The 17,606-nt window shown below is 46.5% G+C and overlaps 1 protein-coding gene across 6 annotated transcripts in view; it reads left to right on the top strand.

The window, feature by feature from the left end:
* The first annotated feature begins 2,507 nt into the window (after positions 1-2,507).
* Positions 2,508-17,606, top strand: part of ZBTB8A (zinc finger and BTB domain containing 8A) — a 62,721-nt gene continuing 47,622 nt past the window's right edge. The window contains exons 1-3 of one of the 6 annotated variants that reach the window (XM_055255566.2): positions 2,536-2,858; positions 9,795-9,861; positions 16,288-16,369. The gene's annotated coding sequence lies outside the window, so the exon portion shown is untranslated. Of the gene's footprint in view, positions 2,859-3,308; positions 3,732-9,513; positions 9,670-9,794; positions 9,862-11,128; positions 11,274-16,287; positions 16,370-17,606 lie in introns of those variants that run through there. The other 5 variants (XM_055255564.2, XM_063627976.1, XM_055255565.2 and 2 more) reach the window with 5 other exon arrangements.

Here is a 17,606-nt window from a genome sequence, read left to right as displayed (position 1 = left end):
TTTAACTCTCCACCTCACTTGATCTCCCCACTTCTATCTACCTCCACTCTAGTTCAAGATTCTACCATCTCTTAGCTGGGCCACTGTGATCCACTCTTTCTTCCCTCTAATTTATCTTCCACAGTCATCTTTTCAAAATGCTTACCTCATCATAGCACACACACCCCATGCAGCTTAAAACACATTAATGGCTCCCAAAGTTCTTCACCTGGCCCCATAAGGCCCTGATGGTCTGACCCCTGCCTCCCTCTCCTATCTTATCTCTTGTCTCTCCCCCACACGCTGCACTCCAGTCTCATCAGCCTTTTAGGCTATATTCCCATCTACCAAGCACCATTTTGCCCCTTCTATCTGGAATGCTCCTGACCACTCACACGCTTGCCTGTTAATTCCTACTGCAGATTTCCAGTCAAGATAACCTCCTTGAGGAAGCCCTCCTTACACAAACCCTCTCCCTCATGAGACGGGTCCCCACTTCATCAATATTCTCATCACACGACATACCTTTCCTTCAGACTTATCCAATTTTCAAATTATACATTTATTTGATTACCATCTGTCTCCCCCACTAGACTGCAAATCCCATAAAAGCAGGGACTTGCTGAATTTTTTGCTCACCACTGCATTCCAAGAGCCTAGAGCAAAAACTTTACCCTTAGCAGGCGCTGTTAAAATTGGAATGGGGCCAGGTGCAGTAGCTCATGCCTGTAATCCCAGCACTTTGGGAGGCCAATGCGGGCGGATCATGAGGTCGGGAGTTCAAGACCAGCCTAGCAACCTGGTGAAACCCCGTCCCTACTAAAAATACAAAAATTAGCCGGGTGTGGTGGCGGGCACCTGTAATCCCAGCTACTCCGGAGGCTGAGGCAGAGAATTGCTTGAACCTGGGAGGCAGAGGCTGCAGTGAGCCGAGATCGCATCAATGCACTCCAGCCTGGGTGACAGAGCAAGACTCCGTCTCCAAAAAAAAAAAAAAAAAAAAAAAAAAAACTGGAATGGATTAATGGATTATCTTCCTCAAGATTTGAACTGAATAGGTGGAAACAGGGATGGGGGTTGGGTGGGGTGGGAGACAGAGTTTAAGGGACTAGCACTGGTTAATGGTGGAGCTCTGGCATACAGAAACGAGCTCCCAACGCTAGGAGAATGAAGGTGAGGGACAAAACTCTCATTACCTCTTCCTTGCAACAAAGAGGTTTTTTTTTTGTTTGTTGTTTGTTTTTGTTTTTCTGAGATGGAGTCTTGCTCTGTCACCCAGGCTGGAGTGCGGTGGCACGATCTTGGCTCACTGCAACCTCCACCTCCTGGGTTCAAGCCATTCTCCTGGTTCAGCTGCCCCAGTAGCTGGGATTACAGGCACGCACCACCATGCCCAGCTAATTTTTGTATTTTTAGTAGAGACGGGGTTTCACCATGTTGGCCAGGCTGGTCTCGAACTCCTGACCTCGCAATCCACCCGCCTCGGCCTCCCAAAGTGCTGAGATTACAGGTGTGAGCCACCACGTCCGGCCTCAACAAAGAGTTTATCACCAACCTGATGTGCTCTCTTGAGGAACATGTTTGTGGAACTCTTTTGCATGTTTTAATTAACTAAGGCTAAAATAAAACCTTTGGCTATAACCATGTCCAGGTCTTTCTGGAGGAATTCTCAATGGGGGCGCTAGCAGAGTAATCTGAGTACATCCAACACACCTGACACCTAATGGTTTTCAAATGTTTCTACTTACCTGTTCAGAAGGTGAGGAAATGCAACTAAATAGCAAAGCACCTCTGCAGTGACACAGAAGTGACATTAAGAGACAATTGTGAGTATCTTGTATCCTCAAAATGCATAGCTAATTATTCCTGAAATCGAAGTTACAAACTGTCCAATATGAATGATTTTGAACAGGAGAGGAATCCATTAAAAGCTAAACGCAAGTTTTGATAATTTGAACATTTTCCCTCCAGTTTTACTATAACACAGTTCTTTTCAGTACCTGACCCCAGCATAAAGAACTAGAAAACTAATTTATAGAACTAATGCTTCTCTAGTAACAGTGAAAATCCACTGATTTACTATTTTAGCAAATGTATAACCTGATATCTGTACTCTAAATATTAGAGACGTAAATTTGTCAGAGGAAGCTTGGTGTACGATGAATGCTTGCATCGGAAAAGACGGAACTTGCTGTTTTTACTAATTTTATATTTCTCTGGAGTTAACTAAGAATTATGTTATCTTATCTCAGCCCCTCTGGGTTTTCCTCTGCAAATGAAATGCTTCTGACCCGCACAGGTTCAGAAAAGGTTATCCTCAACTAAAATAACTGCTTCAGTACAAGGGAAAATTCTGTGGCAACCTTTTGCATTTGACGTTGCTAAACTTAAGTACAATAATGTCACATGTACTTATACAGTAATTGTGGGCACGCCTAAGTCCCTCCCTCTTTCCTAAACCAAATTCCCCAGATCCTAGAAATCCAGCCCTTCTGCCCTCCGGAGGCGCCTTTCCCAACGTAAAGTACAATTTTAAATTTCAGTTCCTGACTAAAATCATGATCCGCAGTCAACTGCTAGAGAATCTGGGCACCCCGGTGCCTCTGGAGCGTGCAGCGGGTGTGGGCAAGGGCAGGGGGAGTGGGCGAAGCTGCTGGTTGGTGCCTGAAATCTGTGCGTTGCCCCTTTAATTGTGTCCCCAGCCCTCGGGCGTTTCTGTCCAACGCCCACGTCAGCAAATACCTTTTGTTTCTCTCACGTTGGGGCTACTTGTTTTAGGGCGCAAAGGAACGGCCTCGAAAGGGGGTCCTTCCCCAGCCGAGAACCAGGAATCTTCCCTCGGCCCGCGCGCGCGACCGGCCGGTGCGCCACGGCCCGCGGTAAGTGGCTGCGCGCGGCGCCGGCGGAGGGCGGGCGGGCGTCGGGGCTGCCCGGGACCCGCCGCGAGCCTGGCCGCGGGCGGAGGTGCCGCGGGCTTTGACGGCCCGGGCAGCGGCGGTGCTGGGATGCGGGCCCCGGGCGCGCCTCCCCCAGACGTCCCCGGGCCGGGAGCGCGGCGGGAGGCGCCGAGGCGAGCGGGCGCCATTTGCAGCCCGGAGCGCAGTGGCGGCGGCGGCGGCGCCGGCTCCGAGGGGCTGTGGGCGGCCACGGAGGAGGCGCGGGCGGCTGCGGGCCCAACCCGGGGCGGCGGCGGGCGTTGGTGGGCACCGGCTCCCGGCCGCCCCTCCCCGCGCCCGGCCGCGCCTCCCAGCCCGCCGGGCCGGCCCTTCCTGCGCGCCCGGGAGGGGCTGCGGGACAATGGCCGCGCCGTCGCCGCCCGCGCCCGCCTCGCCGCCCGGCCCGGCCCGGGGAAAGGCGGGAAGGCGCGCGGAGCCTCCTGGCGGCGGCGGCGGGAAGGCGGCGGGGACGGCGCCGGGCGTGTCTGGAGCCGTCGGGCGCCGCGGACTCCGGAGGGGCTCGGGCTGCGCGGAGCAAAGACGGGCGGTCGCCGCGGGGGCGCGCGGGGAGGGCAGGGCCGGGCCGGGGCCGGAGTCTCTGCGGGCGCGGCCAGGGGCGCTGCCGGGGAACCTGGCTCCCAGGGCAGTAGCCCGAGTTTCTCGGTGCAGCCTCCATCCTTGGTTTTATGTCAAGATGCGACATCTGGGCTTAGAACCGAGGGCGAACTCGCCGCGCCTAACCAATGTGGAGCTCAACTATTTGCTTCTGGACGGAACGTTACATGCTCGTCTCTACCCGTGCGGACCGCCTCTTTTGTGAGTTAGCGGCTTGTTCCCTTCCCCTTCAGATGCGCCTATTTATCGCTGATTGTTCCAATGGCCCTACTCCAGATTATTCTAAGACGCGCTTGGAAGCGGTAGATTCACACACACGTGGTGGGCTTCTAACCACACACGTCAGTATCACCTCTATGCTTGATAAACCTTTGTAGTTGCACAACTTTAAATGGGGTGCTTTCACCTATATGAATGATTTCACTTAATTTCACATAAAACCACCACCTAGTCAGGCTGACGGTAATTCCACTTTGCAGATGAGGGAGCACGCATGAAGCATGGCGTTTCACCTCTAGGCCAGGGTGACCATAGCCGCCCAGGGCCTCCTGTTCCCGCCCTGCCTTCCCTCCTAAGGCACCTCCAGAGGAGTCTTTAGAAGGGCCAGTCTTAGCGCTTCCCTGCTCTAAAAACCTTAACTGATCTTTTTCAAGAAAGCCTCCAAAATCCTCAGCAAGCTTCTGCTCCAGTCTTATCTCCTCCATGCCTCAGGTATGGATGCGTTTGTAGACTGGAGCAAGAGCCCCTCACTGATAAGCAGGGATCAGATGTCTTTATTCCTGGGAACCTCTCTGGCCACACAAGTGGCAACTGGGAAGTGAGAATCTGGCTTAGGGCCCTTGACCAAATGGGTGTCTGGGTGGATTGTCAGCAGGAGGCATAATGAGTAGGGACTCCAGGAAGGAGGCCACGCCACTAACCCTTATCTCCTAGCCCTGAAATCACCAGCTTTGCTGTTGATAATGATTTGGGGCCATCAAAAACTTTGTAAGATAGAGTAATATTGATTCATCATATGTCGTTTAAATCTAATTTTTAGATAAAACTATGTCTAATAGACTTAACTCAGTGATACAATGAGATGTTAATCATATTTAAAGGATTTGATGTGTTTGATTCCCTTGAATGAAGCTTTTGTCACTTTTCTGCTCAAAATTGGTGAGTGGCTCCGCATCTTACACAGTTTAAAAGCCAAAAGCTCCATAATAGTCTATGCAGCCTTACAAGCACCTGGTCTCACCATGTCCTACTTCTCTTATGATCTGCTTTCCCTTTCTGACTCCATATCCCGTTGCTTTCCCCATGCCTCCTTGCCTGCCCACCTCAGGGCCTTTGCACTTGCTGTTCCCGTTGCCTGAAATACTCTTCCCCCAGACACCCACATGACTCTCTTACTTCCTTTGGACTTCACCCAAATGCCATCTTCTCAATGAGGCTTTCCCCAGCTATAGTTTTGATTCTCTTAAGTGTTTTTATTAATTCTAAATCTTTTCTGTCTCAGGCCATTTGTGCAGCTATAAAAATACTTTGGGACTGGGTAATTATAAAGAACAGAAATTTATTTCTCACACTTCTGGAGGCTGGGAAATCCAGGCAGTTTGGTGTCCAGTGAGGGCTCCTCTTTGCTTCCAAGATGGCACCGTGTTGCTGCATCCTCTGGATGGGAGGACTGCTGTGTCCTCACGTGGCAGAAGGGATGGAAGGGCAAAAGGGGCCAAACTCACTCCCTCAGGTCCTTTTATAAGGGCACTAATTCCATCCATGAGGGCAGAGTCTTCGTGGCCCAATCACCTCCTAAAGGTGATACTGTTGCAATGGGGATGAAGTTTCAACATGAATTTTGGAGGGGACACAAATGTTCAAACCATAGCTCTTAAATGTTTTTAATACAGACGATCACTGACTTGCAATGGCTTGACTTACGATTTTTTGACTTTACAGTGGGTTTAATGGGGTATTAAATGCATTTTAAACTTACAATGTTTTCAACTTAAAATAGGTTTATTGGGATGTAACCCCATCGTTAAGTTGAGGAGCATCTGTACTTAATTCTAAATCTTCCAAAGCTAAAGGATCATTTATCCATCAAGGAATACAATTACCACCCTAGTTAGCTGAAGTTCTTTATGTCTCAGGAACGTTTGCCAAGCAAGCTAGCAAGATTAGTTTTGCTGACCCTGGTGGGGCACATTAAATTTTAGATTAATGACTATATATCTTAAAAGAGTTGATCTTCTCAGCCAGGTGTGGTGGCTCACACCTATAATTCCAACACTTTGGGAGGCCAAGGCTGCAGGGGTGGGGGGCGGGGTGTGGATCACGAGATCTGGAGTTCGAGACCAGCCTGGACAAGAAGGTGAAACCCCATCTTTACTAAAAATACAAAAATTAGCAGGGCACGCCGGGCGCGATGGCTCACGCTTGTAATCCCAGCACTTTGGGAGGCCGAGGCGGGCGGATCACGAGGTCAGGAGATCGAGACCATGGTGAAACCCTGTCTCTACTAAATGTATAAAAAAAAAAAATAAGCCGGGCGCGGTGGCGGGCGCCTGTAGTCCCAGCTACTCGGAGAGGCTGAGGCAGGAGAATGGCGTGAACCCGGGAGGCGGAGCTTGCACTGAGCCGAGACTGCGCCACTGCACTCCAGCCTGGGCGACACAGCAAGACTCCGTCTCAAAAAAAAAAAAAAAAAAAAAATTAGCAGGGCGCAGTGGCAGGCACCTGTAATCACAGCTACTCGGGAGGCTGAAGCAGGAGAATCACTTGAACCTGGGAGGCAGAGGTTGCAGTAAACCGAGATCGTGCCACTGCACTCTAGCCTGGGCAACAGAGCAAGACTCCGTCTCAAAAAAAAAAAAAGAGAGAGTTGATCTCAACCACAATCTTAGTTCAAGTTACACTCGCTACTTAAATCTTCAGTCTGCTCATAGAAATACATGTCATTTGCTTCTATTCCAAAGACCTTCGAACTTAATGGTTCCTAAAATGTGTAATTGTCTTTCCCAGCCACCTTTTTAAAGATCATTGAACTTGATGGAAATCTTGAATTCTGTTACATTCTTGGGACTATTATAATATTTAACTCTTACAGATGTTTAAAATGTTTCCACTTGGATTTTGGATGTCCCATATAAATTGATCTAACTTGCTGTTTCAACGTATAAAGTCACTCTACTGAAAGAAGAAAATCTGAAATGTATTACCCATTTCCATGACCTAATCACATAATTCTGAAAATAACTTAAACCTTTCTTGATGACTCAAGAGTACTACTATGAATGCGTGTTATGTTAAAATCCTTTCAATGTGAATATCAGGTTGTAACTGACCCCAGTGTATAGGACAATTCCATTTTTTTTTTTTGAGATATAACTCTTTTTTTTTTTTGAGACGGAATTTTACTCTTGTTGCCTACGCTGGAGTGCAATGGTGCGATCTTGGCTCACTGCAACCTCCGCCTCCCAGGGTCAAGCAATTCTCCTACCTCAGCCTCTCAAGTAGCTGGGATTACAGGCGCCTGCCACCATGCCCGGCTAATTTTTTGTATTTTTAGTAGAGACGGGGTTTCACCATGTTGGTCAGGCTGGTCTCAAACTCCTGACCTCAGGTGATCCACCTGCCTCAGCTTCCCAAAGTGTTGGGACTGCAGGTGTGAGCCACTGTGCCCGGCCTGAGATATAACTCTTACACCATAAAATTTACCCCTTTTAAAGTGTACAATTCAGTTTTTTGATATGGTCACAAAATTGTGCAACCATCACGACCCTCTTAACTCCAGAACATTTTCATCATTTGCATAAAGAAACCCCATGCCTGTTAACAATCACTCCTATTCCCATGTCTCCCTAGCTCCTGATAACCCCTCATCTGCTTCCTATGTGGATCTACCCATCCTGGGCATTTCATGTGAATAAAATCATAAATAAAATATGTATTTTTTATGACTAGTTTCTGTAACTTAGCATGAGATTTTTTGTTTTTTTTTTAGACAAAGTCTCGCCCTGTCACCCAGGCTGGAGTGCAATGGCGGGATCTCGGCTCACTGCAAGCTTTGCCTCCCGGGTTCACGCCATTCTCCTGCCTCAGCCTCCCGAGTAGCTGGGATTACAGGCACCTGCCACCATGCCCAGCTAATTTTTTGTATTTTTAGTAGAGACGGGGTTTCACCGTGTTCGCCAGGATGGTCTCGATCTCCTGACCTCATGATCCGCCCGCCTCGGCCTCCCAAGGTGCTGGGATTACAGGCGTGAGCCACCGCACCCGGACTTGTTTGTTTTTTAGAGATAAGATCTCACTGTCACCCATACTGGATTGTGGTGGCGTAATCCTGGCTCACTACATCCTTGACCTCCTGGGCTCAACCAGTCCTCTGCCTCAGTCTCCCAAGTAGCTGGGACTACAAGCTCACTCCAATGTTCCCGGCCAGCGTGAGGTTTTCAAGGTTCACCCATGTTGTAGTATATACAGTCATATGTCACTTAATGATGGGGATATGCTCTGAGAAATGTGTTGTTAGGTGATTTTTGTTGTTGTGTGAACATAGAATGTACTTACACAAACCTAGCTGATACAGCCTACTACACGCCTAGGCTGTATGGTATAGCCTATAGCTCCTAGGCTACAATCCTGTGTAGCATAATACTGTAGGCATTTGTAAAACAATGGTAAGTATTTGTGTACCTAAACATATCTAAACACAGGAAAGCTGGGCACGGTGGCTCACGCCTGTAATCCCAGCACTTTGGGAGGCCAAGGTGGGTGGATCACCTGAGGTCAGGAGTTCAAGAGAAGCCTGGCCAACATGGCAAAACCCCATCTCCACTAAAAATACAAAAATTAGCCAGGCATGGCGGTGGGTGCCTGTAATCCCAGCCACTCAGGAGGCTGAGGCAGGAGAACTGCTTTAACCCAGGAGGCGAAGGTTGCAGTGACCCAAGATGGTGCTACTGCACTCCAGCCTGGGGGATAGAGCAAGACTTTGTCTCCAAAAATAAATAAATAAACACAGGAAAGATACAATAAAAATACGGTATTATAATCTTACGGGACCACCGTCGTATATGTAGTCAGTTGTTGACCAAAATGTTATGCAGCACATGACCATATCCGTACTTGATTCCTTTTATGGCCCAGTTACACTCCATCGTATGGGTATACCACATTTTGTTTACCCATCTGTCCATCGATGGACATTTGGATTGTTTCCACCTTTTAGCTGTTACAAATAATGCTACTATAAACATGTGTATATCAGTTTCTGTGTAGACGTATGTGTTCATTACTCTTAAATATATACCTAGGAGTGAAGTTGCTGGGTCATGTGATAACTCCATGTTTAATCATTTGAGGAACTCCCAGACTGTTTTCCAAAGTCGCTGTACCATTTTGTATTTCCACCAGCAGTGTGTGAAGGTTCTCATTTATCTATACTCTGGCCAACACTTAGTATTTTCGTGTTTTTAAAAAAATTATTGTATCTCTGGAAAAACATGGAAAAAAAAGAAAATATAGAAAAAGAAGAAAAAAATTAAAAAAAATTATTGTAGCAAACTATCCTAGTGGGTGTGAGGTAGTATCTCATTGTGATTTTGATTTGCATTTCTCTAATAATTAATGATGCTAAACATCTCTTCATGTGCTTATTTCTGTTTGTCTTATTTAATCTTATTTATTTTATCGATTATCTTATTTAATCCTCTTAACAGACTTCCTTAGAGCCTCTTAACAGTCAATAACCTCATTTTACAAAAAGGAAACCAATGCTTAGAGTTAAGTAACTTGACAAAGTCACACAGCTAATGATTGGTAGACCTATAATCCTGTGTTTCTTCTTTTTAAAATCCTTCAGAAGTGCCTCAGAACCCACAAAACTGGAGGGGCTTCCAAGATCTAGCTCTTACATACTTTTCTAGTTTCATCTTCTGCCCTCCTTCCGTAGGCCCACAGTCTCTAGCTATAGCAAACTTCTTACCATCCCCGAGGAGGCCATACTGTTTAATATGCGGTTTTTGCCTTCCCATTTGGTGCTCTCTCTGGCTAGAATGCCTTTTGCCCTCTTTCTCATGTATAAACTTCTTTTCATCCTTCAAGACCCAACCTAAATGTTGAGCCTTTTGGAAATGTTTCTCCATACTCCCAGGTACAATCATTTGCTTTCTTCATTTTATAGTTCCCTTCTACTATTAGTATTTTCTTCATTGTATTGTCACTTTGTCTAAAAGTCTCTCCTTTTCCTGTCTCTTCTCTGACTGTCTCTCCTAATAGACAGTGAGCTGCTTGAAAGTGAGCACTGACCTTTGACATTTCATCACCTCTATATTCTCAGGACCAGGTATAGTCTAGTATAGAGTAGTTGCTCAATAAATGTCTTGAATAAATGTGTTTTACCTTCCAATTTGAGTATCTGCCCTTCTCATAAAAATAGAATAAAAGGGCCAGGTACAGTGGCTCACACGTGTAATCCCAGCACTTTGGGAGGCCAAGGCAGGCAGATCACTTGAGGCCAGGAGTTTGAGACCAGCCTGGCCAACATGGCGAAACCCTGTCTCTGTTAAAAATATTATAATTAGCCAGGTGTGGTGGTGCGTGCCTGTAATCCCAGCTACTTAGGAGGCTGAGGCATGAGAATCACATGAACCCAGGAGTGGGAGGTTGCAGTGAGCCAAGATCATGCCGCTGCACTCCAGCCTGGGTAACAGAGTGAGACTCTCTCAAAAAAAAAAAAAAAAAAAGAATAAAAGATTTTTCTGTTAAAATATAGAAAGAGCCAGACATGGTATAGTCCCACCTATGTGGGAGACAAGCAGGATCACTTGAGCCCCGGAGGCCAAGGCTGCAGTGAGCCAAGATTGTACCACTGCACTCCAGGCTGGTGGGACCTTGTCTCAAGAATTTAAAAAAGGAAAATATACTGTTGTGGAGTTCAGAACAATGTAAAATTAATTATTGTATCGAAAGATGAAGTTGTTTTCTTTCGCCTGTTTTTCTGACCCTTCAGAAAACTTCCATCGCTTTGAATCCTGTGGCTCTCAGCAGCGTGTGAAACACGGAGGGCATAACGGGTGCCTTATATCACCTTCAGTTACCTCTGTCTCCCTAGCACTGTTGGACTAGGTCCAACATAAAATTCTTACAGTTCCAGAATATCTGGGGGAAGTTTTTTGTTTTTGTTTTTGAGACAGGGTCTCGCCCTGTTGCCCAGGCTGGAGTACAGTGGCACAATCACAGCTCACTGCAGCCTCAGCCTCTCAGGCGCAAGTGATCCTCCCACCTCAGCCTACTGAGTAGCTGGGACCGCAGGCATATACTACCACACACCTGGCTAGTTTTTAAATTATTTGTAGAGACGAGGTCTCGCCATGTTGCCCAGGCTGGTCTCGAACTCCTGGGCTCAAGTGATCCTCCTGCCTGGGCCTTCCAAAGTGCTAGGATTATAGATAGGAGCTACCATGCCCAGCTGGGGGAAGTTTTATTCCAAAATCTACAATGTATTTTTCATCACCAGAAGATACTTCAGCAAACCAAACTAAGCCATAATTTTATCCATGACTTTTTAAATATATACATTAGAATAGTATTCTAAGTATAAACACTTAAATTTTCTTTTTTTTTTTTTTTTAATAGAGATGGAGTCTTGCCCTGGCTAGAGTGCAGTGGCATGATCATTGCTCACTGCAGCCTCGAACTCCTGGGCTCAAGGGATCCTCCCTCCTGCCTTAGCCTCCTGAGTAGCTGGGACTACAGGTTCGAGCCACTGTACTCAGCAACATTAAAACATAAACTTTTAGGTTGCAAATCTTATTTTAGGTTGTCGATCTCATTCTCAGGCAATTGCTTCTGTGGTAACATTTTCTTTTTCTTTTTTTTTTTTTTTTTGAGACGGAGTCTCACTCAGCCGCCCAGGCTGGAGTGGAGTGGTGTGATCTCTGCTCACGCAACCACTGTCTCCCAGGTTCAAACGATTCTCCCGTCTCAGCCTCCTGAGTAGCTGGGATTACAGGCACCTGCGATCATGCCCGGCTAATTTTTGTATTTTAGTAGAGACGGGGTTTCGCCATGTTGGCCAGGCTGGTCTTGAACTCCTGACCTCAGGTGATAAACACGCCTCAGCTTCCCAAAGTGCTAGGATTACAGGCATGAGCCACTGTGCCTGGCCTTCTGTATCCCCATTTCTATAAGACAAGAAAATGTGTGGTAATAAAATTCTAAAATGTTTACATTTTGTACTCATTGAAAGCAGTGTTTTTAAATGTTTAGATAATTAATAATAATAGCTGACATTTATCAAGGGCTTGTTATAAGCCAGGCACTGTTATAAGCATGTTGCTTGGATTATCTTCTAATTTTCTCCATCTCACAGCTCTATAAGCTATAGGTATTATTATTGTCCCTGTATTAGTCCATGCTCACATTGATAAAAAGAAACACCTGGCCGGGCACGGTGGCTCACGCCTATAATCCCAGCACTTTGGGAGGCCGAGGCAGGCGGATCATGAGGTCAGGAGTTCGAGACCAGCCTGGCCAATATGGTGAAACTTCATCTCTACTGAAAATACAAAAATTAGCCAGGTATGGTGGCCCACGCCTGTAGTCCCAGCTACTCCAGAGGCAGAGACAGAATTGCTTGAACCCGGGAGGCAGAGGTTGCAGTGAGCCGAGATCATGTCACTGCACACCAGCCTGGAGGACAGAGCGAGACTCCATCTCAAAACAAAAAAAAACAAAAACAAAAACAAAAAAACACCTCACCGGGTGCTGTGGCTCACGCCTGTAATCCCAACACTTTGGGAGGCCAAGGCGGGCGGATCACCAGAGGTCAGGAGTTCGGGACCAGCCTGGCCAACGTGGTGAAACCCCGTCTCTACTAAAAATATAAAAATTAGCCAGGCATGGTGGCACGTTCCTGTAATCCCAGCTACTTGGGAGGCTGAGGCAGGAGAATCACTTGAACCCGAGAGGTGGAGGTTGCAGTGAGCTGAGATCACACCGTTGCACTCCAGCCTGGGCAACGAGTAAAACTCCATCTCAAAGGAAAAAAAAAAAAAAAAAGACTGCCGAACAGGCCCCCCGGGGGGGGAATCAGGAGGCTGCCAGTGACATTGCTAGTATAATTTAAGGGTCGACTAACTGCTATGGGCTGTGCGCAGTGTAATCCAGCACTTTGAGAGGCCAAAGTGGGAGGATCCCCTTGAGCCCAGGAGTTCGAGTTTACAGTGAGCTGATTGCACCACTGCACTTCAGCACTTCATCCTGGATGACAGAGTGAGACCCTGCCTCTGAAAATAAATAAATAAAAGGAAACAACCCTGCTACCCCTGAATTTCCCTGAACTCCTACCAAACAGTGACTCCTGTCTTTACCATGTTTGTCTCTTGACAGTCGTGAAGCTTTTGACACTGGAATGCTGCTATGAGAAAAAAATACAATGTTTCCATAAATGCACTTGCCAGCATTAACAGCCAAAACAGAAGAAAGATGGTTCCCACCTCATTTCTGCCTTCCCGATCTCACAGAACATCTCATTGATAGGCTACATTACACATGGGGAAACTGAATTGTAAAGGAATCTGGGAAATGTACTTTTTAGTTTCCAGAAGGAAGTTAGAAAGGTGTTGATGCCAGGCGTGGTGGCTCATGCCTGTAATCTTAGCACTTTGGCAGGCCGAGGTGGGCGGATCTCTTAAGCCCAGGAGTTCAAGACCAGCCTGGGCAATATATCGGGACCGTTAAAAAAAAGGATCCTGCCAGGCGTGGTGGCTCATGCCTGTAATCTTAGCACTTTGGGAGGCCGAGGTGGGCGGATCTCTTGAGCCCAGGAGTTCAAGACCAGCCTGGGCAATGTATCGAGACCCTTAAAAAAAAGGATCCTGAGTGTCCATCCACAGATCTGCTCTAATATCTACTAGAGTGGAACTTGGTGGTCATTTGAAAAAATAGCATTCCATCAGCATGTAAAAATTGTCTAGGGCACAGACCATGCTCAGAAATCAGTTCTTTTGGCCAGGTGCAGTGGCTCATGCCTGTAATCCCAATACTTTGGGAGGCCAAGGTGGTGGGTGGATTGCTTGAGTCCAGGAGTTCGAGACCACCCTGGGCAACGTGGTGACACCCCATCTCTACAAAAAATACAAAAAAATTAGCCAAGTGTGATGGTACACATCTGTGGTCCCAGCTCCTCGGAAGGCTGATGTGCAAGCATCCCTGAACCTGGGAGGCAGAGGTTGCAGTGAGCCAAGATCGTGCCACTGTACTCCAGCCTGGGTGAGAATGAGACCCTGCAGCAAAAACAAAAAGAAAAAGGAAAAAGAAATCAGTTCTGTTAAAAAGCCACAAATTAGGCCAGGTGCGGTGGGTCACGCCTGTAATCCCAGCACTTTGGGAGGCCGAGGCAGGCGGATCACAAGGTCAGGAGCTCGAGACCAGCTTGGCCAATATGGTGAAACCCCGCCTCTAATAAAAATACAAAAATTAGCCGGGCATTGTGGCAGGCTCCTGCAGTCCCAGCTACTCGGTAGGCTGAGGCAGGAGAATCGCTTGAACCCGGGAGGCGGAGGTTGCAGTGAGCCAATATTGTGCCATTGTACTCCAGCCTGGGCAACAGGAGCGAGACTCCGTCTCAAAAAAAAAAAAAGGCCACACATTACCACTGCACACACCCAGTACACTGGACAGTAGTTAATATGCCCTTAAGCGGCAGTGTTGAAGCAGTGAAGCATTCCAAGTAAATGCCATTCTCTGAATGCCCTTCTAACTCATTAGGGCTAGGTGACAGATGAGCTTTTAGTGTGGCAATGAGTTGTTCTCAAAAACTATTAATTTGGGGCCAGGCACAGTGGCTCATGCCTATTATTCCAACAGGGTGGGAAGATCACTTGAGCCTAGGATTTCAAGACCAGCCTGGGCAACATGGAAAAACCCTGTCTCTACAAAAATACAAAATTTAGCCTGGTAAACCTGTAGTCTCAGCTACTCAGAAGGCTAAGGCTGGAGGATCGCTCGAGCCTGAGAGGTCAGGGCCATGGTCACACCACTGCATTCCAGCCTGAGTGACAACAGTGAGACTGTCTCAAAAAAAAAAAAAAAAAGGCTGGGCACAGTGGCTCATCCCTATAATCCCAGCACTTTGGGAGGCTGAGGCAGGCGGATCACCTGACGTTGGGAGTTCTGACTAACATGGAGAAATACCGTCTCTACTAAAAATACGAAATGAGCCGGGTGTGGTGGTGCATACCTGTAATCCCACATTGATGACATTTGGAGGAAAAGAGCGATAGGACTTAACTATCTTGGTATCATCAGCTGGCCTGCCTTTGAATAGTGTTGTCTTCAGTTTATTTTCTTGTCAAAGTTAAAAAGTATGTTTGGGCCGGGGACAGTGGCTCATGCCTATCATTTCAGCACTTTTGGAGGCCGAAGTGGGGGGATTGCTTGAGCCCAAGAGTTTGAGACCAGCCTAGGCAACATGACGAAACCTCATCTTTCTAAAAAATACAAAAATTAGCCAAGCTTGGTGGTGGGTGCTTGTAGTCCCAACTACTTGGTAGACTGAAGAGGGAGAATCGCTTAAGCCTGGGAGATCAAGGCTACAGTGAGCCGTGATTGTGCCACTGCACTCCAGCCTGAGTGACAAAGTGAGACTGTCTCAAAAAATAAACCAAATGGCCAGGCACGGTGGCTCACGCCTGTAATCCCAGCACTTTGGGAGGCCCAGACGGGAGGATTGCCTGAGGTTGGTCAGGATTTCGAGACCAGTCTGGCCAACATGGAAAAACTCCGTCTCTACTAAAAATACAAAATATTAGCCAGGCGTGGTGGTGTGCGCCGGTAATCCCAGCTACTCGGGAGGCTGAGGCAGGGGAATTGCTCGAACCAGGAGGCGGAGGTTGCAGTGAGCTGAGATCACGCCACTGCACTCCAGCCTGGGTGACAGAGTGAGACTCCATCTCAAAAACACCAGAACAAAACGAAAAAAAGGATTGCTTTTGATTTGCCGTAATATATTATAATATTGGAAATCTCTTCTTATAAACTTTAATATTAAGAGTGAGGTTAAAAAGTTATATATATAAAACATAAAAATATGTATATAAAATGTATATATTTCTTTCAAAAGACTTCCAAGCCAATTTGAAGCCAAATTATCTTTCTATTATTAATAATATTAATGATTTATTTATATTGTATATTATATTTTATATCATATATTATATTACATATTTGTTATATATTATATATTATTAATTATTAATGATTTTCTATTAAGTATTATTATTAACTATTATTAATAATAATCTGTGCCAGATCATCTATTTTTACATGTTAAGAATGGTATCTGACAGAGGCTCTTACATAATTTTTTTTTTTTTTTTTTTTTTTTGAGACGGAGTCTTGCTCTGTCACCCAGGCTGGCATGCAGAGGCACGATCTTGGCTCACTGCAGCCTCTGCCTCCTGGGTTCAAGCAATTCTCCCTCCTCAGCCTCCCGAGTAGCTGGGATTACAGGCACCTGCCACCATGCCCAGCTAATTTTTATATACTTAGTAGAGATGGGGTTTCACCATATTGGCCAGGGTGGTCTCAAACTCCTGACCTCAGGTTATCTGCCCGCGTTGACCTCCCAAAGTGTTGAGATTACAGGCATGAGCTACTGTGCCTGGCCCTTATATAATTTATTTAAATACATATTATGTACCTTAGCAGATCTTTCTGCCTCTTATTACAAAAGTACATTATAAATATCTGTTTTTTCTCTCTGCAGGACAATCCTCCAAACACAGACTGTTTGACTTAGAATCTTCCCTTTTTTACTCCATTCAAGAGCAGCATTCATAAATTTCCAGGTATGACAAATTTTAATTCTTCATCTACCTCACTTAAATGCATAGACAAAAAGTAGAATTCTGGGGCTGGGCACAGTTTCTCACGCCTGTAATCCCAGCACTTTGGGAGGCCGAGGCAGACAGATTACCTGAGGTCGGGAGTTCGAGACCAACCTGACCAACATGGAGAAACCCTGTCTCTACTGAAAATACAAAAAATTAGCCGGGCGTGGTGGCAGGTGCCTGTAGTACCAGCTACTCAGGAGGCTGAGGCAGGAGAATGGCGTGAACCCGGGAGGCGGAGCTTGCAGTGAGCCGAGATGGTGCCACTGCACTCCAGCCTGGGCGACAGAGCGAGACTCCATCTCAAAAAAAAAAATAATAATAATACCATCTCCTCAATAGGTTGCATGTGAGGATTAAATGAGACAACGCAGGTAGCTACTTTATTACTGCCTGTTGGCCCTTTAACCCCTTCACTGCATCTTTCTTGAAATTCTCCACCCTTGGCTAATGTGTCATGAAGCTCTCTGAATTCTCCCTGTAATTCCTTGTCTGTAACACTGGCTTCTTTTCCCCATCCTGCTGCACAACCATGGGCAATCCTCCAGGTTCCCCTCTCAGCCCATGCTTCCTCTGAGCCCCTTCATTTCTGCTAACAGCCTAATCGCTATTTGCAGATTCTCTTACTCCTCTATCTTCAAGTCTGAGTGTCCCTGTGAACTTCAGACCAGCATTTCCAGTGGCCTCCTGGCCATATCTACCTGATTTCCCATTCCTCTTAAATCCAACATACATAAAACCAAAGTTGTTGCTTTTCTTCTAAACCAGTTATTTCTCTGGACTCTGGACTTCCCAATTTCTTGTTTCAAATTAAAAAAAAAAAATTTAATTTTAATTTAATTTTTTTTGAGACAGTGTCTGTGTGCCCAGGCTGGAGTGCAGTGGTGCAATCACTGCTCACTGCAGCCTCAACCTCCTGGGCTCAAGTGACCCTCCCACCTCAGCCTCCTAAGTAGCTGGGACTACAGGCACATGCAATTTTTTATTTTTATTTATTTATTTTTTTTCTGAGACAGAGCCTCACTCTGTCCCCCAGGCTGGAGTTCAGTGACATGATCTCAGCTCAGTGCAACCTCCACTTCCCGAGTTCAAGCGATTCTTCTGCCTCAGCCTCCTGAGTAGCTAGGATTACAGGCGTGCGCCACTGCGGCTAATTGTTATATTGTTAGTAGAGACAGGGTTTCACCATGTTGGC

Source organism: Symphalangus syndactylus, chromosome 12 (genome assembly GCF_028878055.3).
Source record: "Symphalangus syndactylus isolate Jambi chromosome 12, NHGRI_mSymSyn1-v2.1_pri, whole genome shotgun sequence".
Taxonomy (NCBI): domain Eukaryota; kingdom Metazoa; phylum Chordata; class Mammalia; order Primates; family Hylobatidae; genus Symphalangus; species Symphalangus syndactylus.
This window is presented reverse-complemented; position numbering and strand designations above follow the sequence as displayed.